Source organism: Symphalangus syndactylus, chromosome 3 (genome assembly GCF_028878055.3).
Source record: "Symphalangus syndactylus isolate Jambi chromosome 3, NHGRI_mSymSyn1-v2.1_pri, whole genome shotgun sequence".
Lineage (NCBI taxonomy): Eukaryota > Metazoa > Chordata > Mammalia > Primates > Hylobatidae > Symphalangus > Symphalangus syndactylus.
This window is the reverse complement of record NC_072425.2, coordinates 54,064,500-54,092,019: the sequence shown is the minus strand read 5'-3', so window position 1 is coordinate 54,092,019 and position 27,520 is coordinate 54,064,500. Positions and strand designations below refer to the sequence as shown.

The following is a 27,520-nucleotide window of genomic DNA, read 5'->3' as shown; positions in this document are numbered from 1 at the left end:
ACCCTCATTCCCACCATTATCCCCCAGCTCACTCAATTCCAGCCACGTTAGCCTCTTTGCTCGTGGACTCACCTGGCATGCTTCTGCCTCAGGACCTTTGCCCTGGCTGCTCCCACTACCCAGACCCTCTTCCCCCAGGTAATCAAAGGCCTCACTTTCTTGCCTCCCACAGGCCTGTGTTAAAATATCACCGGCTCAATGAGAATTTCCCTGACCACCCTATCTCAATTTTCAACCCTATCTTCAACCCAGTAGTCTGTGGCATCTTCCCACTTTATTTTCTCCAGCACACATTTGCTTTAGAACATAGTATGTAATTTCCTTTTTTAAAAAATGTGTGTTTACTTCCACTATATTAAAAGCTCCTTAAGGGCTTTTTGTCTGTTCCATTCATTCCTGTCTCCCAGTGCTTGAACACTGCCTGGCCCGTAAGAAGTGTGCAAGAAGCATTTGTTCACTGCATGCATGAATCTGTATTTTGCTTCTAATGAGCACACTGGGAAGGGCAGGCTAAGCAACTTGCCTCGGGCAAGAACAACGTAAGCAAAGATCTCTGGCTTCACCTCTACTTTGCTGTGACATATGTTTCTGTGGGCTGGGCAAGATCTCAGATGGGGCTTCCAGGCTGCAACCACAGAGCACTAGTACAGAACATGTGCTATTTCACTGACAGGGCAATGCTGCTACTTGGTGATATCCATGGCTCTCTGTTGTAGATGGATTAATAAAACCAGACCCAGACCATGTGCCCCAGGCAGGCCCTGGGGAGGGAGACAGCACGGAGCCTTTCACTTCCTGGAAGGAGAGTGCCACCGTGGGTCGCCAGGGGAAAGCCATGTGAGGCAAGTCTGGAAAAGAGGCCATGCTGACATCACATGCGGCTTGTAGAGGGCAGAGGGCAGCCACTGAAGGGGCCCTGGCTTCCCTGTCAAGTGGACAATTTGGTCAAAAACAAAGGCAGCTTGGGCTAAGGTGAGAGCAGAGGAGGCAGAAAACAATTATGGTGACATCAACAGCAACTAGTGATGGGTCTGTGGGAAAAAGGGTTGAGGTAGAGTGGAGGAGAAAGAAGCATCAGAGAAAACTCGAGATTTCCAACTTACAGAACTGCATAGCTAGGATGAGATGATTTGCTGAGAGAATCCTGGACAAAAGACAGGTTTTAGGGGAGGAATCATTGGCTTAATTTTCAGGATGCAGCCCTCCAAGTGCCTTTGGGACAGTCAGGGGCTCACATCAGGTAGACAGGTGCATACATGCCCAGGGCTAGCTATAGCATCTGGGATAGGAATGCACATTTGGGAGCTACCTGCATTGAGGTAGGGATGGAAGCCAAGTGTGTGGATGAGATGGTTTGCAAGAACAAAGAGAAAGGAGTTGATGACTTGGACACGGCCTCAAGAGACTCCATAATTTGATGTTTGGTAAAAGCAGTGGATCTGCTTTTGTGAAATGGCACTAAGAAGTGAAGTCAAATGAGAACTGGTGAGTGCCCACTGGATGCAAAGCAATGCAAGCCACTGGTGAATCCGGCAAGAGGCATTTCAGTGGCACCACAGGGTAGAAGAAGATTGCAGTGGATTGAGAAGTGAGCATAAAATGTAGAAACTGAGATAGGCAGCTCAGAAACACTTCCTGAGACTTTGGTTGTGAATCAGAGGAAAGATTGTGAATTGGTGGCTACACAGTACACAGTTTTGATTTGTTAAGTTTTTAAAAATTAATTTTCAAATACAGATATATAGACATGTACACATTTTAAAGAGAAGGTAACGGCTGAATTTACTAGCAAGATCAAATGTTAGTTACTGCTGAGGGCCAAAAGGAAGTGCTATGGTCAGAGTGAGGAGGCTCCCTCTGGTCCCCCTAGAAATGCAAGAGTGTCCAGTCCTGAAAAGGTCCTCCTGTGCCTGTGGAGCATAAGAAGAGTGATGGAAAAAGAGTGAAGTGACCCTGGATGAGATCTGAACATGAGGTCAGAAGGAAGACAATGAACCAGGGGCCAACACCCTTGCTGAGTGAAGAACAATTTCCAGGAGGTCAGAAGAGAGCAAGGGCATATAGTAAGGACCTAGGAGCCATTAATCAATGAAAATTTATTTGTGTCTGCTCCATGGTGACCAGGCAGGTTAGCAATAGGAGGGAATAGTTACCAGTGTGTCTAGAATCCAATGATCAATAACCTCATACAGTCCTAATACCTGAGGAGCTCTTGGCAGGCTTCCAGTCAAGGCCAGGATGCCCAGGATCTTTACACAGATGAACAGCTCAAGGCTAGAAAAACAAGAATATCAACCAAGACATGTTCTTTCATATTCAAAACTGTATGAATTCAGAGTCAGGAACTCCTATGGGGAGATGAGTGCAGTCAACAGAGGAAAGGAACATTGGCAAAAGGAGGAAAGTGGATTTAACCAGATAAAAAATAGAGTCCCAGTTGGTCCAATGAAAACAGAAAGATGTATAGGAGAAAAGGGAACATTTTAACATTCATTTGAGAATGTGAGCTCTGGTAAATCAGAAAGGGCTGAAGCTGAAGCCAGAATTCCACCCAGAAATAAAGTACAACTCTAAGACAATGGGCTTCGTGCCAAGTTGTAAAAGAGAGGAATAAACCTGAGACACTGAGAAAGGGAACCACTCAAATATTCATCACCCAAATATAGCAACCACCCAAACAGCCTGAATCCTTATTACCTAGCTAGAATCCAGAGGTTCTAGGCAAGCTTCATCTTTAAGACACCTTTTGACTTACTTAGCTCTTAGTAGCCCCGTTTTACAGATAAGAGAACTGAGGCTCTGGATGGTTAAAGTCACAGAGAATTGTTGCACAACTAGTGACAGAATCCACATTTGAACTCAAGTTTAGGTAAGCCCAAACACACATGGAAGAGGAGCAGACAATCACAAGAGCCTAGGGGACCAGAAAAATGGTCTAGGCTTCAGTTAAAACAAGGAAGCTCTGGATGAACATTTCACGCCATGCAGGTATCTGGGGACAGAATCTTCATATACATTTTAGTGCACCTAGGCATAGTAATCATAGCTAATCTGGGAAGGCACTCAAACCAACCCAAATTAGTAACAAATGAACAAGGAGTGCTGGATTCTAAACTGTTGCAGAAGGAAGCCTTTCAGACTAACCTAAAATATTGCCAAGCAACTTTGAAACTTATAAAATATTCATTTAAAAAATGCAATGATGATGTTAGGCAGCTTATAATGGATAACTGTGTATGTTTTCTGACACATCAAAAATGTTATACATGCTTCATATAAGGTCCACACCAAAAGCTGAACTCTGAACAACTACACCACGAGGTCAAGAAAACACATGTTTGGAGGAAAATATGGGTTATACTTACATCATGGGATATTTAATTCATGATTTGAATGTAGCCTTAACAGTAGGGCCAAAAGCGTCCTCATAAGCCTGACCAGAGAAGGCCCAGGCCATGGGAGAATAGAGTCAGAATAAGGAGTCTCATTTGTCAGTCTTTGCCAGTCTTAAGAGAAAGTAATGGAAGATAAGATGATATTTAGTATTTACATGTCTTTCAATGCTGGGGTAAAAGACTCACAGTTTCTAATTAGTATAAGTTTCCTATTTAGTACAAGTGCCACAACCAAGAGGTCTGGGTTCCATCTGCAGTCTCAGGATTGCAGGGCAAGACCCTTCTGCCTTGAACATAGCTTCTGTTTCCATAATGGAAGTGGAACAACTTCAGTGGAATCTGGAATTGTCCTAAAGGATAGAGAATACAACTGAATATTCTTTTTGTTGTTGTTGTTTTTTGAGACGGAGTCTTGCTCTGTCGCCCAGGCTGGAGTGCAGTGGTGAGATCTTGGCTCACTGCAAGCTCCACCTCCCAGGTTCATGGCATTCTCCTGCCTCAGCCTACCGAGTAGCTGGGACTACAGGCGCCTGCCACCATGCCCGGCTAATATTCTGTAATTTTTTAGTAGAGACAGGGTTTCACGGTGTTAGCCAGGATGGTCTCGATCTCCTGACCTCGTGATCCACCCACCTCGGCCTCCCAAAGTGCTGGGATTACAGGCGTGAGCTACCTGCATTGAGGTAGGGATGGAAGCCAAGTGTGTGGATAAGATGGTTTGCAATTATGGTGCCCAGCCCTGAATATTCTTACAGAATGTGTTAACTTAATTGGCTCATTGTTTCACATTAACTCACAATGGCAACCTACTCAACATGATTTTTTTCTCAATCACCAGAAATGGTCTCTTGTCAAAAGCATAAATTGAATGGTAGTGGAACATTTAGCATGTGACTAAATGATTTGAGTGGTCATTGGTAAGGGAGCAGCATTGTGATCAAGTGTTAACAAAATGGTACATAGTCAAAGAGAGATAGATATCAATTGATAGCTATTTAGTCAGAGACATAGACAAATACATGGAAGTATGGTATACATAGTGTTTCATGTACAGTTGCTCCTCAACTTACCATGTGGCTACGTCCTGATAAACCCCTCATAAGTTGAAAATATCATGTCAAAAATGCATTTAATACAACTAACCTGCTGTATACCATAGCTTAGCCTTGCCTACCTTAAACGTGCACAGAACACCTTCATTAGCCTACAGTTGGGCAAAGTCTTCTGGCAACATAGTCAATTATAGAGTATCAGTTGTTTCCCTTGGTGATCATGGGGATAACTAATAGCTATGGCTCACTGCCACTGCCCAGCATAGTGAGAGAATATCATAAAATATATCATTGCATATCACCAGCCCAGGAAAATATCAAAAATTGAAATACACTTTCTACTGAATGTATATAGTAGTCCCACCATTGTAAAATCAAAACATCATATATTGAAGCATTGCAAGTTAGGAGCCATCTACAGATTTGTTCATATTAGTATATATAGAGCCAGACTGTGTTTTTTAACAGCTTCAGAAGACTCTGCTGAGGGATAAGCTATCATTTATTAACCACTTTCTTGCTATTTTCAGTCTTTTGCTCAATGAATAGCCTTATACATAAATATTTCATGTTTCTGAGTCTATCTGTAGAGAAAACTCCTATAAATGGAACTGCAGAATCAAAGGGTAGGTATACTTCAAATTTGGTAGAGATTGCCTGTTGCTGTTGAAAATTACTACCAAGTTCTCCACCACCTGTCCCATGATGGTGTATGAGTGCTATTTCCCCAAACCTTGCATAGTATGGTGTATTATCAAACTCTTTGATCCCTTCAATTGAAACAAGATGTCTGTTTCTCATTAGTGAATTAATTGCATTTACTTAATTTGGGTGGCATTGAGCATCTTTTCTGTTAAAAGTAATTGGTATTTGTATCTTTGAAACCGGTGTGTTCTTGTTCTTTGCTCAGTTTTTAGTAGTTTGCAGGGATGGTATTATCTTAGATCAAGGCCATGGCTCTCCAGCTGCGCTTGAAAGATCAGCACTATCCCCTTCACTGGGACCTTGTTAGAAATGCCTGGTCCCCATTGAGTCAGATCAGCTGAATCAGAGTCGCATGGGTTTGAAGTCAGCAATCTCAGGCTTAGCAAGGCCATCAGGTGATTCTGATGCTTACAAAAATTGAGAACCACTGTATTTTAAAAAATTAGGCCTCATCTGAAATATGTTGCAAATGTCTTTCCTTTGATGTTATCTATTTTTTATTGTCTTCTAGACAGAAATATAAAATTTCTGTGTATCCAATTTAACAAACTTTTCCTTTTTAGTCTTTCAGTTTGAGTTCATCCTTAAAAAGTCCTCCCCTACTCTGAAACTACTAAAAATTCTCCCATATTTACCTCTTCATTTTTTATGTTTAAATATTTGTTACAACAACTTGATTTATTTCTGCATCTTGAAACTATTGTGTATGTGGAGGAATTTAAACTAGCATTTAAAGAATGGAAGAACAAAAAAGAGAGGCACAAAGCATTATATGTAAATCTGGCAAAATTAAAAAAATAGATAAGCACATGGTTTTCATGATATTCAGAGAAATTCAAGTTCTTTTCAAAATCTAGGTTACCCAGCCATTTCTATTATCCAGTAGTTCTATCTCTTCCTGGCTTGCAAACATTTACACAGACCTTACTCAAAAGCTAATGTCAGTTTTACATTTTGTGGTCTGCTCCCATTCATTCTGTAGTAAGAACCCGGTGAAGGCCAAAGAGGTCCCAAGAGAGAAGCACAAAGGTAAAGAGAAGGAAGCAAAAGGCTTAGTCAATCCCTTTTTAAGTGTCAGATGATTGTTTTATAGGCAAGGAGGCAATGAAATACTCCATTGATCGTGTGTATGTGTGTGTGTGTGTGTGTGTATGCGTGTAATTGGGGTGGTAGGTAGCTGGGTGATAAGACTGGGGAGATGAGTCTAAGTTTGTACAAAAATGGCACTGAGCTGGATTTTTTATGCAAATAGAGAGCTGAGTGGACTCCACCTGGATTTGCCCTCGATGCAGAAACCTGGATTCTGATCACTTTTCCTTTTTGTTCAGCATCTTCTAGAGAGAATCTCCCAAACTCAAAAGGCACAAAAGTGCTCCAATAAAACAATCAGAATGTAAGGATGACAGAGGAAGGAAAGCTTCCTCCTTCGGGCTCCTTTGTCTGAGCTCTGATGATTATCTAAAGATGGTAAAGGAGTAAGGGCGTGTGTGTGTTTATTATGGGAAAGCCTAATGGAAAGTTCTTGCGTTCTTATTTTCTCAGAAAAAATAATCACTTTGCAGACATTAATTAGCTTTAGAAAAATATTGCCCCAGATCCTTTTATACAAAACGCTGCCCTCTTTAAGTCTCCTATCATAATTTCTGAGACAGAGAACCATGTGATGGAAATTGTACCCACCCCACGAGCACTCACTGATCATGGAAGTATTCAGGGACTAGATAAAGAAATGGACATATTTTCATTAAGGTCATTAATTTCTGTATTTCAAGAATCCGGTATTCATGGGTCAATTATAAAGCATGAGATTTCACCCTAAACTTTATCTAATGGTGTCAAATAGACACAAACATTGAAAATACTCATACCAGTAAAGCATAATACTAAAAGATCTGTGAAATATATTTTATTGCATAGTGCAGAATAGCCCACTAGCTGTTCATTAGTTTTATAATGGGTTTACTGCTGCTTGTTCAGTAAAAGAAATTATATGAAAATTGAATGACCCATAATGGGACTTGCGGACTAATTGCTGAACTCTGTAATCAAGAACAACGTTGAAGCAAACCCAGGGGGGCAGTACTTCTTGGGATAGAAGTTAGTAGTGGTGCAAAATGATGACGCCCATCAGGCATACCTGTTTCCTTTGTTTCTGCCACAATAAACCCCTAGGCTGCATGCAGGTTGGATCCCCCGTATCTACTCACTGGTTATTTTTCATAGAATCATAGGAATTATTTGATCTAATCCTTTTGTCTTTCTGATAAATAACTAAGTAATAGGTTCAAGACAGCACCACAGTTAATGGCAGGAAAGAGAGGGACACATAACTCACAGCAGTCTGAGATCATTTGTATATTTATTTTTGATAGCGCTTAGTTGGTGATGGTGCCGAACATTTTAGCTTTTAAATTACTGTCAATTGAGTAATGATATATAGCTGTGCTGGACAATACAGTAGCCATCAGCTGCATGGGCTACTGAGCACTGGAAGCACAGCTAATCCAAATTGAGATGTCTTGTAAGTCCTCAGCAGGCATTTAAAAAGATCTTATTAGGATTTTGTATGGATTATATCTAAATGGTCATTTTTTATATGCTGGCTTAAATATATCATTAAAATTAATTTCAGCTGTTTCTCTTTACTTTTCCATTAGGACATTTGAAACTGTGCACGTGACTCACACATTTCAATTCTATTGTACAGTACTGATTTATAAGAAAACACTTCACTGCATTTAGGAGACAGCTATAAGGAATCTCTTTCCTAAATTTGCCAGTGGCTGAGAGCAAAGAAGGAGAGAATGGGGGAGCATTTGTTTTTAGTACTTCAAAGAGCCCTTCCCCGTCAGTGAGGAGAGAGTTGCAAGCCATGTCATATAATGAAAACTAAAGCACTATTTGACACCAGTTAAATAACTTCAAGTTCATGTTTAAATATGTATGCATGAATTAGTAAATTTAACTCTTAAAAAGCCATCAGCAATTTTGACAACATAACAACCATCATATTCCCTTTTGATTGAGCAGCTGTTTTCCTGGAAAAATCATAACCAAAATCAGTGTCCTACAAATCAGTTCTGCTCTTAAAAAGACATCTGTCCACTGTCAATACTCATACCAGGTAGATAGACTGATGATAGATAGAGCCAATCCACCATATGAGTGAGAACTGGGGATGGTTCTTATCTGAATTGAAAGTTGCAGATCAACACCAAACACTTTTTTTACTTAAAACAGCTGGCAGGCAACCACTCCACCCCAGACAACTGAATGCTCCTCTCACAGAGAAATTCTCTGGTGGAAAAATGTACGGCATTTGTCATAGGGAAATGATGATTTTGCATGAATAAATAGGTTAATTTTCAACATATCAACTCTGGTCTCCAAATTAGAAGAAGAATGAACAATACTTTCTATTATCACAGACACACTCTCTTTTTGACAAAAGCACCCCAGTTGTTTCTTAAAAGGTTTTAATTTTTCAGTAAGATATGCAGTATTTACCACTGAAATAACACATTTCCAATAGAGTAAAAGTCATGTGTGGTGTATAGGATACGAACAACATACAATAAATACTTTTTTTAAAAAAAAAAAAAAGGTCTCCTCCACTCTTCTCATGAGGAAACTGCTTTGCTAAGAATGCTGGGTTGTTAGACACAAGCTGAAAAGTGACTTCCACAACTTGGCATTTAATCTGTATGTTTTCTGAGTTGCCTCTTAGGAACAACTCTATTAAAGCTGTAACAAAGAAAGATTCTGGAGGTTTCTACAATAACCATGAACACATACTTCCCATCTGCAGGGATCACTGAAGTGTGAGCAGCAGTTCTGTGCCTTGGTATAGACAGCAATTCCCTCTCCTTTCTCCTTTCTTTCCCCGTGCTTGCCCAGGACTATTACCAAATTAAATGCCATATGTTAAATGGGATGAAAATGTTTCCTTGCCACTGTATCTTTTATTTCTATAAAATGAACTATGTGTCTTCCTGTCCCCAGCCCACAAAGCCTCCTGCGTTTCCAGAGACAGATAAAATTGTGGACAATTTGCAACTTCAGGCAACAACCAAGAAGAAAAAAAAGTATGATTCCCCTACAAATTAGTTAAATTTATTCTAATTTTATCCTCCCCTTTTCTCTCCCTCCCACTCCGCCTCCTCAAATCCAAATGCCACTGGAAATGGAGCGCATTGTGACTGATTTGAAATGTAAAATGCTCCAGACTTTTAGCATTACCTAGAAAATCTTCCTTAAAAATAATATTTTTGAAAATTTTTAGTTTGAAGCAGAAAAGTTCTGATATGCTAGACTAGCTTCTCACATCTGAAGGGATCCATTTAAAAGATAACAAGGGCAAATATGTAAAATAAATTCCTAGGGAAGGCAAGCTGTGCCTCTGCACAGTAGGAAGAAACTGAATTCCACCACAATGTTGTATTCCAACATTCAATGGATGTAACAGATGATTCACAGAGTTTCTAGTTTAAAAGTCTCCCAAACCCACGTAGAATGTGAATTGGAGTTTTAAAGAGGAAAAACAGCATTTTTCAAGAGAGAAGGAGAGAGGCAGGTTCCCACACTGCCAGAAGCCAGCACTGCTTTTCAGGCGAGCCTAGGAGCTGTCAGTAGACATTGTCATCTGATGGGAAAACACAGTCTTACAACTAAGGACTGGATGCAGCCCCTTGCCCATCTTCTGCTCTTACAACAAGGAAGCGGAAAGGAGCACATGTAGATATCATGAAACATATTCTTTAAGAAGACAAACAAAAGATTTAGACAGGTCTCAGCCAAGCACATGAAGTGAAGCAGTCGAGGATGAAAGCATGCCGAACCAAACGGCAGTCTCTAGTGTGCTTGGCTTTTTTCTTACTTTAGACCACATCTTCTTACTCTTTTCCTAAATCCATTAAACTTCCACATTAACAGAAACACCTGCACCGTAGAATTTTCCAAAACGGTAAATCCTGTTTTGGAAGGAATCCCTAATAATACGTAAGATACAGATTTTTTAAAAAGAACATGTTTTAGACAAGGGTAGCATGATGCTCATCCTCCCTAACAAGGATACAGAAATGCAGGTTTCTTCCCTCTTACCAACTCCAGTACATGCTGACTCGCCCTCCCTGAGAGGGGTAATCCCTTTCCAGGGGCTGGCAAACAATCATGCCAAAGCCGCCCGTGCCCCAGTGCGGACGCAGCGAAGCCAAGGCAGAAGGGGGAAATCGGTTACCTGGGGAAGAACACAACTCCGCTCAGAGCTTCTTCAGAGCTCCGCTCGCGCAGGACAGGGCAGCGCAGGGTGTGTGGATGCGGCTCCTCCCGGAGGCAGGCGCAGCGCACTCCCTCCCGCCGCCGTGACGATGCTGTCAGCTGCTCGCCCGCCGTGCGCCCTGCACCGCCCGCCGGCCGTGCGCCCCGCGCCCAGCGCCCTCGCGCTCCACCCGCTCGCAGCCCCTGCACCTGCGCTGGCCTGAGCCGCGCCGGCCTGGCACTGTCACCGCCGCTGCACGCTCCTCCTACTCTCTTCAATCTCTGCCTTCTCAGATGTGCCAACTGCTGCAGAGGCTGCTGTTCTTGCTTAAATGGCGCCTGCTCGCCTCCAAAGAGCTTTTAGGTGCCACCTACTGCATGCTCTTGGAATAGATGGCGAGAACTGGAATTTTCTGATAATTTAATGAATTAAAATAATTCCATTGAAAGGGAACCAGATTCTTTTGTTCGCATTGCCAACTATAATCGCTACTAACCATATAGACTTTTTTTCCATTTCCAGATTTTAACTTTTAAAAACCGACTCATTTAAAGGCAGACGAAATGCCCTGCCCCATACCATAGCCAAGCACACAGCGTAGATTAATATATTCTAATTTAATAGGATCCTATGACAACACCGCCATTGGCAAGCTTGGATTAGAATTGCTTTTTCCCTGAGTGGTTTCACATTAGCATTTCAAGGAAATAACCACGTTTATTTACTGACATTGATAAACAATTTTGTCAAAGACGCATTGATTAAAAAACAGGTGAATAAGCAAGAAAAAAGATTAATGGCTAACAATTCTGTGCAGGCATTTTTAAAAGTGCTTGAGTATAACATTGATCCATGTTAAATTTAAACTACAGACTGAAGGAAGATTTCTTCTCTTGGTTATATTACTCATTCTTTTGTAATACCAAATATGCTAAAAGATGAGCAAAATTAATATTCTGTAGTTCTTTACATTTGATTTGTGTTGTAGAATCCTATTTATCTGTTTTAATCCCGTCTTCACTTTCTAAATAATTAAAACAAGTTAACCTTTGAAGTTCATTTCCAAAGTAAAATTCTGCCCTGCTATTCACAGGAAATATGCATTTTAAAAATCATACTTAAAAACTACACATTTTAGAACTTACAGTCAAGAAAACTTATTCCCCAGTTCATCCTAATTCTGGCCTTGATCCTATGGCCATTGGAATATAAAAATAAAAATACACTGTTTTTATTAAAGTCATTTAAGGCTACTATCAACAGTCCTGCCCCTACACTAATGATGTCTAAAAGCAGAGTGGTCACCCTGTCCTCCACAGTCTCCTCTTCATTACAAAGCAATATATGGCCACTCAGAAACCCATCCCAGAGGAGGCTCCAAATATGATGACAGTGGATTCTGAGCACTGCCTGATGCAGTTTCTGGGTCCTGAAACAACCTTCCCGTTTTACAAGTCAGGATGTTGTTTTCCATGACAACCAAAATGTAGGTTATCAGGTTAAATGACAAAATGGAATTTAATAACTAAACAAAGGAGGGTAAAAAGATTAAAGAAGCAAAAATCCAGTGCTAGCGTGCAAGCAGGGAGAGCAAATCAGGAGCTGATAAAGAGAGCCAGTTCTATGCTGAATATCCCACAATGCAGAAGAATCCTGCCTTTTGCCAAATGCCATCATTATTTGTTCTGAGAATGTGAAGCAGAGGCCCAAAGGACTCATTTAAACAAGGAGCAACTCACTTAAAATGATGTCTCTGGCCTCTTTGGCATTCCCCACAATCCCTAGCCTTTCATCAGCCAGAAGGAGCAGATTGCTCCCAAATTCCTCCTTTAACTTCCCCTTAACTTATATCCTTCTAAGAGCCTGACCCATTTGCTTCTAGGCTAGGGGCTCCTGACATCTGCCTGCACATTAGAATCAGCAGGGGAGCTATAAATACATTTTAAAACAAGGTCCAATTTCCAGTCCAGCTCATGCCACAACTGGCACAGGACCTCCGTGGATGGGACTCAAACATCCATATATTTCAACATGTTATGTGAAGTTGCTGTTTGTGTCCCCCAAAAATTCATATGCTGACATTTTAGTTACCAATGTGAAGAGGTGGCACCTCTGCACAGAGCTCTCATGAATGGGATTAGTGCCCTTATAAAAGAGGGCCCAGAGAGCTAAGGTATCATCTATGAACCAGGAAGCAGACCCTCATTAGACACCAAATCTGCCTTGATCTTGGACTTTCCAGCCTCCAGAACTGTAAGCTATAAATTTTGGTTGTTTATAGGCTACCCCATCTATGTTTGTTTGTTTCTTAATAACAGCCAAGAGTAAAACAGAGGTTAAGGTCAAGAACCATTAATCTAATATAAACCTTTGTTACTCAATGTGAATTCGCGGATCTGCAGCATCCACATTACCAAGCAACTTATTAAGAATACAGACTTTTAATCCCCACTCCAGAATTTCAGTCTCAGATTCTGACTTTGATAAAATCTCCAGGAGATTCCCAAGTTTGTTAGAAGTGGAAAAGCTCCAAGCCAGAGTACCTCAAATGCTTCAGTATATCAGAATCACCTTGGAGGAGGGGGCTTGTTAAAACACTTCCAGCTAGGCCACGCCCTGGTTTTCTGATTCTGTAGGTCCGGGATGGGCTCCCTGGTAATGCTGATGCTGCTTAGAGCAGGAATCTAGATGAGCTATGCCACTCAGGTCATGCAGAGACCAGCAGCAAATGGTGGTGGGCTGTTCAATGCTCAGGTGGAAGGAACATAACAGTCCTCCATTTTCTAAAGTAAATCAATCCAGTGTCACTCCTTTCGGGGAAGCCCCATCCTTCTCTACAGTCTCACAGGTGCACTTTCCCCAGGGTCTTTGGGTGGCTGTGAAAAGAGCCTCTTCAGCTGAGTTCCTGCTTTGCTCTCACAGCTTAGGACTCTGCAGGCTTACACTTGGCCCTTGTGCAAATGAGAAGACGGCCCCTCTCTGGGTGGACACAACCCTTCCCTCTGCTCAGACAGTGGGTGGCTTGAGGGGCAGAAGACTCTTTGTGCAAAGAACTTCCTGGACAGGTGCAGACACTCTGGATACCCAGCTGGGTGAGGGATGCACCTGCTGAGCCCCAGGCCACTCTCACCCTCTGCTGGTCACCTTGTACGTTACACAAACTGCACATTCCTCAAGGTACACATCAGCTCTGCTCCCCTACCAGGCCAGCATGGTCTGTGTGATGGCTCGTAGCTCCATTTAAGACCTTGGTCCACAGAGTGCCAGACACTGCCAACAAAGAGGAAGAGCCAAATTCTGACACTGGGGACACAAACTAAGGGAGAAGGCAGTAGATGCACAGATCAGGTGCTGAGCAAGCAAGCATGCAGTGAATGAAAACACACACCTTTGGACTATGTTCTCTATGGGTCTCTTTGTCTTACTTTTATCCTGTTCTCTCTAAGACAGTGGTTCTGGGGACCAGCAGTATCAGCAACTCTAGGAAGGTGTTATAAATACACATGTCAGCTCCACCCTGGACCTATTGATTCAGAAACTCTGAAGGTGGAGCCCAGCTATCCGCTTATTAGCAAACATTCCAGGTGATTCTGGTGCACAACAGAGTTTGAAACTCATTGCACTACAATTTGTTTTTTTTTAAATTATACGTTTAGCAAATGCCCTATCAACATATCTCCTCTAAAATTCTTGAAAAGTTACCATGCTGGTAGAATGTGCTCAAGGGAACAATGCACTCCATCTTCTGTGAAGTTTCTGATAGTGAAGACTCTGCATATTTTCCTGACATCACATTTGTTTCTTCCCAGCTGTCCCTTCTGAAGTTCTACCATGCGAGGGTGGGGCACAGGCCTCTGCTGCCCAGAGGACACTCCATTTCCCAGCAGTCTTGTCAGCAGCCAGGATGTCCACCTCCAGGACTGGCCCAGGTCTCTCTGTACCTCAAGCCCCACTCACCATGCCCTCCTCAACAGGGTCACTCCATCCTAATCTCTGGAGGAGCCAAATCCTGGAAACTAAGGTCACAGCCCTGAAGTACAAAACGCCCTGCAGATCTTGGAGAAAGGAAGCACATAAAGGCTTCCCCCCAAAACGGAAGAAGAAAATAAAATTTTCCTTTCATTCTTGTCCATGAGTTTACCGGTCCAAACATAAGAGCTCTGAAGTTGGGGTGGTCCTTCAAAGATAGCCCACATTGAGGCAAGAAAGCCACCCTGGATCAGTCACTGTCTGTGTGCTGTCTCTCCTCACTCCTTAGGAATGTAATCGTGGGCAAGTTGGCTGTCTTTGGTAGAAGGTAATGTCAAGGAAGGGAGTCACCTGAGAGCCTTCAGCAGTGATACTCCAAAATTATAGACGTGTGATATTTTTAAAAACTAATTTTAGCACAATGAGTTTCAAACTCTTCTGTGCATCAGAATCACCTGGATTGTTTGCTAAAAAGCAGATTGCTGAGCTGCACCTTCAGAGTTTCTGAATCAGTAGGTCCAGAGTGAGACTGAAATGTGTATTTCTATTGTATTGCCACTGGTGCAATAAAAACTTCAGTCCTGCGTGATGGATAAGGTGGTGCGCTATGGCATCCCCCACAGTCCCCAAGAGTGACTTTTAGAGGATGGTGTCATTTTGTTGCAAATAAAGAATCTCAGAGGTAGGTCTTCTTTGCAGCAGATAAAGCTAGTGTTATTCCATTGGTTTCAATCCTGATTCTCTATTTTTAATCATCCCTTCAGGCTATACCATCCAACTGTACTAGATGCTCTTAAGTTTAACAAAGTTTCACCATTCTTCTTCCTTCCTTCCTTTGATACTATGTGTGCTCCATTAAGAATGAGGCACCATGCTTTCTATGTGTTCTTAATCTTTTCAGCTTACCCGAGCTACACAGATGCTAAAGCTGACATCTGTTCTCTGTAATCTCAGAGAGTTTCTCATCCCCGCCTTATATGAGGTTGACCTAGTTTTCTTGGCCTACTCAAAATATTAGTGAACACGAACAGATGATTATATGCATAAAATGTAACTCTTTGCACTAACATTGCTCTATGCATTCCTGGATCCAACCCATCACACTCCTCTCCTTCCCTGCTCCCCAAACCTTCCACTATATCCTCTGGAATGCCTGTGTCCTATTCGTCAAATTCCTTGGAAATTTAAACTTTTTTGTGGAAGGACTGTTCTCCAGGTCCCTGCTTCTGGTCACATCTCAAGCAGAAGTTCTTCTTCCTCTGGATACATGATCTTTTCTGGTCCATATCTTCCACTCTCAGCTGCAAAATCTTGCCTCTTTTTGGATGATGTCATTCTCTTCCCTTCATCCTGTCAGCATCTGCCATCCTTTTGGCCTGGCGCTCTTCCTCTCTACCTGGCTGCCTGAAAGATTTGCCCCATCTCTGGCCTCTATTGTCATGGTTCTCCTTTTCCTAATTGACATTTCCTGCACCATACTCCAGCTGTCCCGCCAATAGTCATATCCTGCTCCCTGGCATCACAATAGAGTATGGGTTTCAAGCATCCTAATTCCAGTTCAATCCCATAGCTATGCCTCCTCTTCAGCAGGCCTATGTCTCCCCTGTGCTCAGGATCTCTTCTAAGTGTCTGTCTCTTCCACACCCTCACTTCTCGCTATCTGTTAGATCGTCTCCATTTGTATAAGAGGTAGCAAAAAACATTTTCTGTCTCTCTCACTCATTTGTCTCCTCTGAAAAATCAAAAAGATTGAAGGAATTACCAGGTAAGTATCAGTTTCCTAAGTGGTCTCCCTGACCTATGTGATCTCCAGTCTGTTCCCACAGCAGCCAGGATGAGCAGAGCAGGATATTCTAGAGCTTTGAGAATCAAGCCCAAACCTTCATCTGGCTTATAAAGCTCTCATGATCCAGTTGCTTGCTACATCTCCAGTTTTATCTCAGGTCATCTCCCCTACTCACAGGTGCCAACGAGCCTGGCTTTCTTTCAATTCTCAAAATTCACCCTGACCCCTCCTCCCACTGGGGTTGCTGCACATACCATTACTTGTCTCTGTGTGCTGTTATGGCCATGGCTGTTTCACTGGATTCCTTGCCTCCAATATACCCCTAAAATCCTGTCCACAGAGAGGCATTCTTTGATCACCTTGTTTAAAGTTGCATTACCTTCTGCTTTGGATTGAATTGTGTTCTCCAAAAAAAGATATGTAAAATACTAACCCCCAGTAACTCAAAATGTGACATTATTTGGAAACAGGGCTGTTACAGATAGAATAGGTTAAAAAGAGGTTATATTAGAGTAGGATGGGCCCCTATAGGGAACGCCCCTTATAGAACACATGACTGATGTCCTTATAAGAAGAGAGAAAGAGACACACAGAGAGAAAACCATTATGTGACAATGGAGGTAAAGGCTGGAGCAATGCATCTGCAAGCCAAAGAATGCCAAAAATTGCCAGCAAACACCAGGAGCTGGGAGAAGTGAGGAACGATTTTCCCCCAAGGCTTTAAAAGGAACAAGGCTGAAACCTTGGTTTTAGACTTCAACCTTCTGGAACTGTGAGACAATACCTCTATATTTTTTAAACCATCCAGTTTCGGTACTTTGCTACAGATGCCCTAGCAAATTAATACACTTCCTGATACGAACTAAATATTTGTAACCCTCCCCCGAATTCATATATTTGAAGCCTAAATGCCCAATGTGATAGTATTTAGAGATAGGGACTTTGGAAGGGAATTAGACAATGATGGGAGAGCCTCATATGAGGAGAGACACCAGCACACTCTCTTTCCACCACGTGAGGACACAGCAGGAAGGTGGCTACATGCAAACCTAGAAGACAGCCCTCACCAGACACCAGATCTCATGGCAAATTGATCTTGGAGTTTCATGCTTCCAGAAATGTGAGAATTAAATTTCTGTTGCTTAATCCACAGTCTATAGTATTCTGTTATAGCAGCCTGGACTGCCCAGGACACTTTCAATCATTCAGTCCCTAGTTTCTGCTTCCTTTATAGTCTAGGTTATGATATCTTTATTTTTGTATATTAGTCATTTATATGCTTATTTTTGTCTTCGCCTTTATTCTATAAGCTATATGAAGTTAGACACCATGAGTCTCTCTCATCATTTCTTCAGCATGTCAGGTTGAAAAAAAAATTGAGGATGTACATAATTGCTACCTCCCTCACTACCTAGATTCTAAAGCAATAAAGAATATACATAAGAATATACAGGAATCAAAATACTTGAGCAAGATGGCAAACTAGGAACTCCAGGTTCTTGTTCCTTGTAGAAATATCAAGCAATAACAGACTGAACAGCTCAGTGAAAGTTCTAGAAACCAGTCAAGGATCTGTAGCAACCAAGTGAATGCCCAATCAAGAAAAAGCAAACTCTAAATAGTAGAAAATGGCATTGTGTTTGTGCTCACCTTGCCTCATTCCCTGCCTAGCAGTGTGCCAAAGGAAGCCACTCAATTCCTGGTATCTTTCTTGGGAAAGAAGTAAAAGAATAGAACTTGTTTGCAGTGTTCTAGCTTGTCTGGACCATCCAAGGAAGGGGTTTCTGACTTTCCTGACTCAGCGATCACACAAGAATGATGGAAGTTTGGATAGTAGGTCAGGGGATATTGAAAGCAGCGGTGGGTGTTGGAATGCCTGAAAACTACAGGGGAACTTCAGACCCATAGATATCTCTGGAAGGAAGATATTACAGGCAGAGGACCACAATAGGATATCTAAGGCCAGGGAAGAAGGGGTGAAACCCCTAGGAAAATTAAGACATGTAAAAATAGTCATGTATATAGGGGTACTGGGAAAATGGTACATACACAGTCCTAGGGAAGATGCATCCCCAGAAGAGCCACAGAACACCTTAAACCTCCGTGCCAAGCTGATTAATAAGGATCTATCCTGCACAGAGGCAGTCTGCAAAGTCTGCAGTGTGGCTGTTTTTATTCAAATGCCCAATTTGCAACAAAAGTTCACAAAGGATACAATGAAACAGGAAAATATGGTCCATTCAGAGGAACAAAATAAATCTATAAAAACAGATTCTAAATAAACACTGGCTTCAAACTTACTAGACAAAAACTTACTAGACAAAGACTGTTCTATATATGCTCAAAGAGCCAAAGAAAACATGGACAAAGAACTAAAGGAAATCAGAAAAAAATGATACATGAAAAAATTAGAATATCAGTAAAGAGATTATTAAAAAGAACCAAATCAAAATTTGGGAGCTAAAAAAATACAATTACTGAATTAAAAAATTTAACAGAAGGCTTCAACAGCAGATTTTAACAAGTGGAGAAAAGATTCAGCAAACTTGAAGACAGATCATTTTAAGATATCAAGTCTCAGGAGCAAAAAGAAAAAAAAAATAAAGAAAAGTGAACAGAGCCTAAGGGATTTATGAGGCACCATCAAGCAGACCAATATATACATTAGAGGAACTTCAGAAGAAAAAAAGAGGCAAAAAAAAAAAAAAAATGACCTAACTTCCCAAATTTGAAGAAAGACATGGATATATAAATGCAAGAATGACAATGAGCCCCAAGTAGACTAAATCAAAAGAGACTTAACTAATACACATTATAATTAAACTGTTGAAAGTTGAAGACAAAGAATGTTGAAAGTAGCAAGAGAAAAGCAACTTGTCATGTACAATGGATCCCCAATAAGATTATCAGCAGACTTCTCAGCAGAAACTTCTCAGGCCAGGAGGCAGTAGGATGATGTATTTAAAGTCCTAAACATAAAACAACTATCAACAAAAACTTTCTATCTCCCAAAACTGTCTTTCAAAAATGAGGGAGAAATTAAGACATTCCAAGGTAAACAAAAATTGAATGAGTCTATTATCACTAGACGTACCCAAAAAGAAATCCTAAAGGAAATTCTTCAAGTTGAAATTAAAGTATGCAAGACAGTAACTTGAAGCCATACAAAAATTTAGAAATCTTTGGTAAAGCTAAATACCTGAGGAAAAAAAATTAATAATATTATTGTAATTTTGGTTCTTGACTCCCCTTACTATTTTATATAATTTAAAAGACAAAAGCATAAAATAATTACAAATCTATATTAATGAGTACTGTATATAATGGATACAAGATACATAAAGATGTAATTCAGGACATTTAATAATATAAAGAGAGGGCAGAGCTGCAAATGACTAGAGGGCTTTTTTTGTTGCACACAATTGAATTTAAGTTGTTACAAGTTTGAAATAGATTTTTATAACTTTAGGATGTTACATGTAATCCCCTGGTAAGCATAAAGAAAATATCTGTAAAATATGCACAAAAGAAAATGAAAAATAAAATATGCTGCTACAAAAAATCAACTGAAAACAAAGGAGGGCAGTAGGAAGAAAATGAGGGCCCCCCAAAAAACCTATCATACATATAGAAAAAAATAAAGTGGTAATAGTAACTTTCCTATTATCAATAATTACTTTAAACTCTCCAATCAAAAAGCATAGATTGGCAGAATATGTAGAAAAATAAGACACAACTATATGCTATCTACAAAATATTCACTTCTGGCCTAAGGACATGCACAAGTTGAAAGTGAAATAATGAAAAAGATGTTCCATGAAAATAGTAACCAAAAGAGCAGAGGTGGCTATACTAAAATTAGAAAAATAGACTTCAAGTCAAAGACTGTTATAAGAGATAAATACATGATACAAAGATAAACTTCAATTTATTAAGAAAATATAACAATTATAAAAATATATGCACCAGACACTTCTCAAAAGAAGACATTTATGCAGCCAAAAAACACATGAAAAAATGCTCATCATCACTGGCCATCAGAGAAATGCAAATCAAAATCACAATGAGATACCATCTCACACCAGTTAGAATGGCCATCATTAAAAAGTCAGGAAAAAACAGGTGCTGGAGAGGATGTGGAGAAATAGGAACACTTTTACACTGTTGGTGGGACTGTAAACTAGTTCAACCATTGTGGAAGTCAGTGTGGCAATTCCTCAGGGATCTAGAACTAGAAATACCATTTGACCCAGCCATCCCATTACTGGGTATATACCCAAAGGACTATAAATCATGCTGCTATAAAGACACATGCACACGTATGTTTATTGCAGCACTATTCACAATAGCAAAGACTTGGAACCAACCCAAATGTCCAACAATAGACTGGATTAAGAAAATGTGGCACATATACACCATGGAATACTATGCAGCCATAAAAAATGATGAGTTCATGTCCTTTGTCAGGACATGGATGAAACTGGAAAACGTCATTCTCAGTAAACTATTGCAAGGACAAAAAACCAAACACCGCATGTTCTCACTCATAGGTGGGAATTGAACAATGAGAACTCATGGACACAGGAAGGGGAACATCACACTCCGGGGACTGTTGTGGGGTGGGGGGAGGGGGGAGGGACAGCATTAGGAGATATACCCAATGTTAAATGACGAGTTTATGGGTGCAGCAAAACAACATGGCACATGGATACATATGTAACAAACTTGCACCTTGTGCACATGTACCCTAAAACCTAAAGTATAATAATAATAAAAAAATATATATGCAGCAAACATCAGAGCTCCAAAATATAAAAAGCAAATATTAACATTAAGGGAAAAATAGACAACTCTACAATAATAGTAGGAGACTTCAATATTCCATTTTAAATAAAAAATAGAACAAATAATGAAAGATTAATAAAAAAGCAGAGAGTGAACACACTGTAAAACTATTGGAACTAGCAAACATATACATAGCACTCCACCCAACATGAGCAGAATTTAAAGTATGCATGCAAATTTCTCAATAGATTATACCTTAGGTCACAAAATGAGTCTTAATATTTTTTCAAAAGGTTAATTAAATCCATAAAAGTATCTTTTATGTTCACAAAGGAATGAAACTAGAAATCAATGGCAGAAGGAAAACTGGAAAATCCCCAAAATAAAAACCAGTGGATCAGAGAAAAAATCACAAGAGAAATTATAAAATAGCTAACATAAATGAAAATAAAATCACAACATCTCAAAAGTTATGAGATGCAGTAAAAACAGTGCTAAGGGAAATTTATAGCTGTAAATGCTTATATTAAAAGTGAAGAAAGATCTCAAATTAACAACCTAAACTTTATGCCTTGTATTAGTGTGTTTTCACACTGCTAATTAAGACATGCCCAAAACTGGGTAATTTATAAAGAAAAGAGGTTTAACTGACTCACAGTTCCACATGGCTGGGGAGGCCTCACAATCATGGCCGAAGGCAAATGAGGAGCAAAGTCACATCTTACATGGTGGCAGCAAGACAGCGTTTGCAGGGGAACTCCCCTTTATAAAACCATCAGATCTCATGAGACTTATTCACTATTACAAGAACAGCACTCGCCCCATGATTCAATTACCTCCACCAGGTCCCTCCCACAACAGGTGGGAATTATGGTAGCTACAATTCAAGATGAGATTTGGGTGGGGACACAGCCAAACCATATCATGCCTTAAAGAACTCGAAAAAGAAGAACATACTAAACCCAAAGCTAGCAGAATGAAGGAAGTAATAAAAATTACAGCAGAGATCAACCAATTAGAGAAGAGAGAAACAATAGAAAGTTAACAAAATCAAGAGCTGACTTTCTGAAAAGGTAAACAAAATTGACAAACCTTTAACTACATTGATAAATTTTAAAAATGAGAAGACTCAAATTACTAAATTCAGAAATGAAAGAAAAGACATTACTATTAATATTATAGAAATACAAAGGATTATAAAAATGTACTATGAACAACTGTATGCCAAGAAATCAGATAACCAAGATAAATTAATGAGTTCCTAGAAACACAGCCTAATAAGACAGAAACATGAAGAAATAGGAAATCTGTATATACCTATGACTAATGAGGAGATTTTAACAGTAAGCAAAAACTTAACAAATACTTAAGAGCCAATTCTTCTCAGTTGGAATTATTAGACAGGGAATTTAAAACAACTATAATTAATATGCTAATGGTTCTAATGGGCAAAGTAGACAACACACAAAAACAGGCAAGATAAGCAGAGAGATGAAAATCCTAAGGCATAACTAAAAAAAAAAAAAAATACTAGAGGTTAAAAAAAAACTGTAGCAGAAACAAAGAGTGAGCTCATTCATGAGCTCATTAGTAGACAGGACACAGTTGAGGACAGAATACCAGAGCTCGAAGATATGACAACAGAAGCTTCCAAACTGAAAAGTGAAGAAAACAAAGCCTGAAATAAACAAAACTGAATAGCCAAGGACGGTAGGATGACACAAAAAGAATACTCTATGCATAATGGGAATACCAGAAGAAGAAAGAGAGAAAGGAACAGAAGAAATATTTGAAAAAATTAGGGAAAAGTGTTATGACATTAAATTTAGCAATGACACCAAAATATATGACATCAACAGAACAGGCAACAAAACGAGAAATAGATAAATGGATTGCATTAGAACTAAAACCTCCATGCATCAGGACACAATCAACGGAGTAAAAAGGCAACACACAGAATGGGAGAGAATATTTGCAAATCATACATCTGATAAGGGGTTAATATCCAAAATCTAAAGAACTTCTACACCTGAACAATAACAACAAATGATGGAGAAATGTGCAAAGAACTTGAATAGACATTTCTCCAAGCAAGATATATAAATGGCCAATAAGCACATGAAAAGATCCTCAACACCACTCATCATTAAGGAAAAGCAAATCAAAATGAAATGAAAATCACTTCACATCCACTAGGATGGCTAATTTAAAAACAAACAAACAACAACAACAACAACAAAAAAAAAGGGGGCCGGGCGCAGTGGCTCATGCCTGTAATCCCAGCAATTTGGGAGGCCGAAGCAGGCAGATCACCTGAGGTCAGGAGTTCAAGACCAGGCTAGCCAACATGGCGAAACCCCATCTCTACTAAAAATACAAAAACTCGCTGGGCATGGTGGCAGGCGCCTGTAATCCTAGCTAGTCGGGAGGCTGAGGCAGGAGAATAGCCTGAACCTGGGAGGCGGAGGTTGCAGTGAGCTGAGATCGCACCACTGCACTTCAGCCTGGGTGACAGGGCGAGACTCTGTCTCAAAAAAAAAAAAAAAAAAAAAAAAAGAAAGAAAAAAGAAAAGAAAAAGAAAGAAAACAGAAAATAACAATTATTGGTGAGGATGTGGGGAACTGTTGCTGGAAACGCAAAATGATGCAGCCACTCTGGAAAACAGTATGACGGTTCCTCAAAAACTTCAATGTAAATTTGTCATATGATCTTGCAATTCCACTTCCGGATATATACTCAAAAAATTGAAAGCAGCAACTTGAGCACATATTTGTACACCAATGTCCATAGCAGCATTATTCACAATAGCCAAAATGTGGAAAAAATTCAAATGTCCATTGACAGATGAATAGATAAACAAAATGTGGTATAGATATATAATGAACTATTACTAATCTTTCCAAAAAGAGGAAATTCTGCCACATGCTACAACATGGATGAGCCTTGAGAACATTAAGGTAAGTTAAACAAGCCAATCACAAAAGCCAGTCACACAAATACTGTGTGATTCCACTTGCATGAAGTGTCTAGAATAGTCAAATTCGTAAAGACAGAAAATAGAATTGTGGTCACCAGGGGTTGGGTGAAGGGGGAGTAAAAAGTTATAGTTTGATGGGGACAGAGTATCAGTTTTGCAAGATGACGAGTTCTAGAAATGAATGGTGGCAATAGCTGTGCAACAATGTTAATGTACTTAATGCCACTGAACTGTACATTTAAACATAAAGTAGTGAATTTTATGTTATGTGTATTTTACAATTTTTTAAAAGCATATACAGAAGTGAAGCAGAGAACAAAATAGCGCTATCATCATTTAAGGCTGGTATTACCAAATATATCTTATATCTTCAGACAAGTGAGCTTACTGTTATACTACTGAACCAACCACAGGCTGCTTGAACTCCTTCCAGCTGTGTCTTGCTAGGGACCTGGCCCCGTAAAACTCTCAGTGGGGAGGAGTAGAAGAGAAAACATATGCTTCCCACAGTCCAAGGGACATCAAGATGAATTTGGACCCAAAGCAAAGGGAGACTAGAAATTGAGGAGACTGCCATTTGATGTCTTCTTGCATTTGGTATAATTTGTCTCTGTTTTGCACCATGACCTTGTTAATACTGTCCCTCCACCCCTGCTTCTACCCCACCCAGATATTCTAATTGCGTTGACCCTTTTTTCCCATCTCTCTCTCTGTGAAAGGAAACATTTCTTTAACATATCTTATCCATCTTTTTACTCATTCTTGCTATGGAAATACATATTTTTTTCAAAGATCTCTTTTCAGAAGGCTGTTGGCAACTTAATCTAATTTGGACTGATTGTTTTCTGGGCTTGCTGGAACTCTGAAGTGGATTAGGAAGGGAAGAGACTAGAAACAGAGAGACAAGTCTGGTGAGACATCAGGAATCGCAGAGGGGAGAGACATGAAGGGCTGAACTGAGGCAGCCACAGAGCACAGAATTTAGGGAGAATTGATACTTAAGGATGTAGACTGTCCAAGGTTTGATGGCCAGAGATGGAACAGCACAAATGTATTCTCAAGTTCATGCCTTGCAGGATAGAGCCTGGTACAACTAAAACTAGTTGGAAGGATTTGGTTACTCTAGATGTTCACTCTCTACGGTATAATTTTTTAACATTAAGGAATTTTCTTAAAAACAAAACAAAACAAAACAAAAAACCTAATTACTGTAATCCTAGCACTTTGTGAAGCAGAAGCAGGCCAATTTCTTGAGTCCAGGAGTTTAAGATCAGCCTGGGCAACATGGTGAGACTCCACCTCTACAAAAAAATACAAAAAATTAGCTAGGCATTTTTAAGATTTATCCATATTATAGTATGAGTAAGAATTATTTGGCTGGACGCGGTGGCTCATGCCTGTAATCCCAGCACTTTGGGAGGCTGAAGCGGGCAGATTGCCTGAGGTCAGGAATTTGAGACCAGTCTGGCCAACATGGTGAAATCATATCTCTACTAAAAATACAAAAAATATTAGCCAGTCATGGTGGCGTGCACGTGTAATCCCAGCTATTCAGGAGGCTGAGGCAGGGGAATGGCTTGAACCAGGGAGATGGAGGTTGCAGTGAGCTGAGATTGCGCCACTGCACTCCAGCCTGGGTGACAGAGTGACGCTCCATCTCAAAAAAAAAAAATTATTTACGTCTGAGTAATATTCCATCATATGTATACAACCCATTCACTTATCCAGTTACCTGTCAATGAACATTTGGGTTGTTTCCACATATAGCTATTGTGTTCGTAGGCATGTTTTTATGAACATTGGTGTACAAGTATCTTTTTTAAGTCCCTGCTTTCAATTCTTCCGGGTAGATATTTAAAAGCTGGATTATGTGGAAATTCTGTTTGATTTTTGAGGAACTACCATATTATTTTCCACAGTAGCTGCACCATGACATTCCTACCAACAGTTCTCTACATCATTGACATCTCTTATTATTTTCTGTTTTGTTTTTTATATTAGCCATCCTAACAAATGTGATGTCTCATTGCAGTTTTGTTTTGTATTTCCCTAATTATTAGTGATGTCAAACACCTTTTCGTGTGCTTAATTGCCACTTATATATCTTACTTGTAGAAGTGTCTGTTGAAGTTCCTTGCCCATTTATAAACAATTTTCTTGTCATTGAGTTGTAGGATTTCTTTGTATAATCTGGTTATCATCTTTTATCCTTTATCAAATGCATGATTTGCAAATGTTTTCTCATTGTGTGTTGTCTTTTTACTCTGTTGATACTGGCCTTTGATAAACAAAAGTTTTTCATTTTTATGAAATTCAATTTATCTACATTTTTGTTGCCTGTTTTGGTGTTGTACCTAAGAGATCATTGCCTAATTCAGGATTACAAGGATTTATTTCTATGTTTTCTCCTATGAGTTTTGTTTTGTTTTGTTTTTGTTTTTGTTTTTGTTTTTAGATGGCATTTTGCTCTTTTTAAAGCCCAGGCTGGAGGGCAATGGTGTGATCTCGGCTCACTGCAACCTCTGCATCCTGGGTTCAAGTGATTATCATGCCTCAGCCTCTCGAGTAGCTGGGATTACAGGCACACGCCATCACACACAGCTAATTTTGTATTTTTGGTACAGACGGGGTTTCACCACGTTGGCCAGGCTGGTCTTGAATGCCTGAACTCTGTTTCCACTCTAGGTAAGGTTAAATCATTCTCCTGTAATCTGGATTGTCAGATTCCCCAGGGTGGATATTGTTCAGAGGCATACATTTCCCCCTCTCACACTTACGGCATTCGCAGTTTTTTGGCTATCTCACAGAGTTTGCAGCAGCAAGCTGCTTCTTTCAAAGGATCTGTGAATTCTTACAGCCTTCCTGGTATGTTCCCATGATGGTTCTTGGAGCAAAAGTTTACAATGTGAGTCTCCACATGCTGTCTGTCTGTCCAATTGGAAGCTGCATATTAGTCCTGTCTTCTATCTACCATTTTCTTCCCTAATCCCCTCTAATGTACCTTTTGATTTCTTTGATACAATGTAAGAGTGTGTAGTTCTTACAAATTCATGGATTTTTCAGTTTTACTTCTATTATTGTTTTACAGTTTCACTCCATTTTTATCAGAAAAGATGCTTTATATACTTATAATTTTTTTAATTAATAAGGCTTGTTTTGTGACCTAACACATATTTGTGACCTAAGCACTATCCCAGGGCATACATATTTGCTCTTGAGACAAATATGTATGCTACTGTTATTAAGGGCAATGTCCTATATATGTCCATTAGGTCCCAAGGGTTCATATTGTTGTTGAAGTCATCTATTTTCTCATAGGTCTTCTGCTTGGTTGTTCTATTTATTATTGAAAGTAGGGTATTGACACTTTTAAACATTATTGTGAAACAATCTATTTCTACTTTATTTCTGTCAATGTTTGCTTTATAGATTTTGGAGCTCTGGTGTTTGGAGTGTATATATTTTAAAACGTTATATCTTCTTGGTGTGTTAACACTTTATCCATAAATGATGTCCTTCCTTGTCTCTTGTGACAGTTTTATACCTAAAGTCTCTTTTCTCTTATAAATATAGTGACCACAGCTCTCCTTTGG

The 27,520-nt window shown here is 39.9% G+C and overlaps 1 protein-coding gene across 5 annotated transcripts in view; it reads right to left on the bottom strand.

The window, feature by feature from the left end:
- The window catches only part of DIRAS2 (DIRAS family GTPase 2), a 162,940-nt gene that overhangs the window by 22,394 nt on the left and 113,026 nt on the right, over positions 1 to 27,520 (bottom strand). Inside the window, exon 1 of one of the 5 annotated variants that reach the window (XR_010120219.1) lies at positions 10,389 to 10,764. The exons of 3 other annotated variants lie outside the window; for them this stretch is intronic. The gene's annotated coding sequence lies outside the window, so the exon portion shown is untranslated. Of the gene's footprint in view, positions 1 to 10,388; positions 10,765 to 27,520 lie in introns of those variants that run through there. One more of the 5 variants, XM_055271996.2, reaches the window with a different exon arrangement.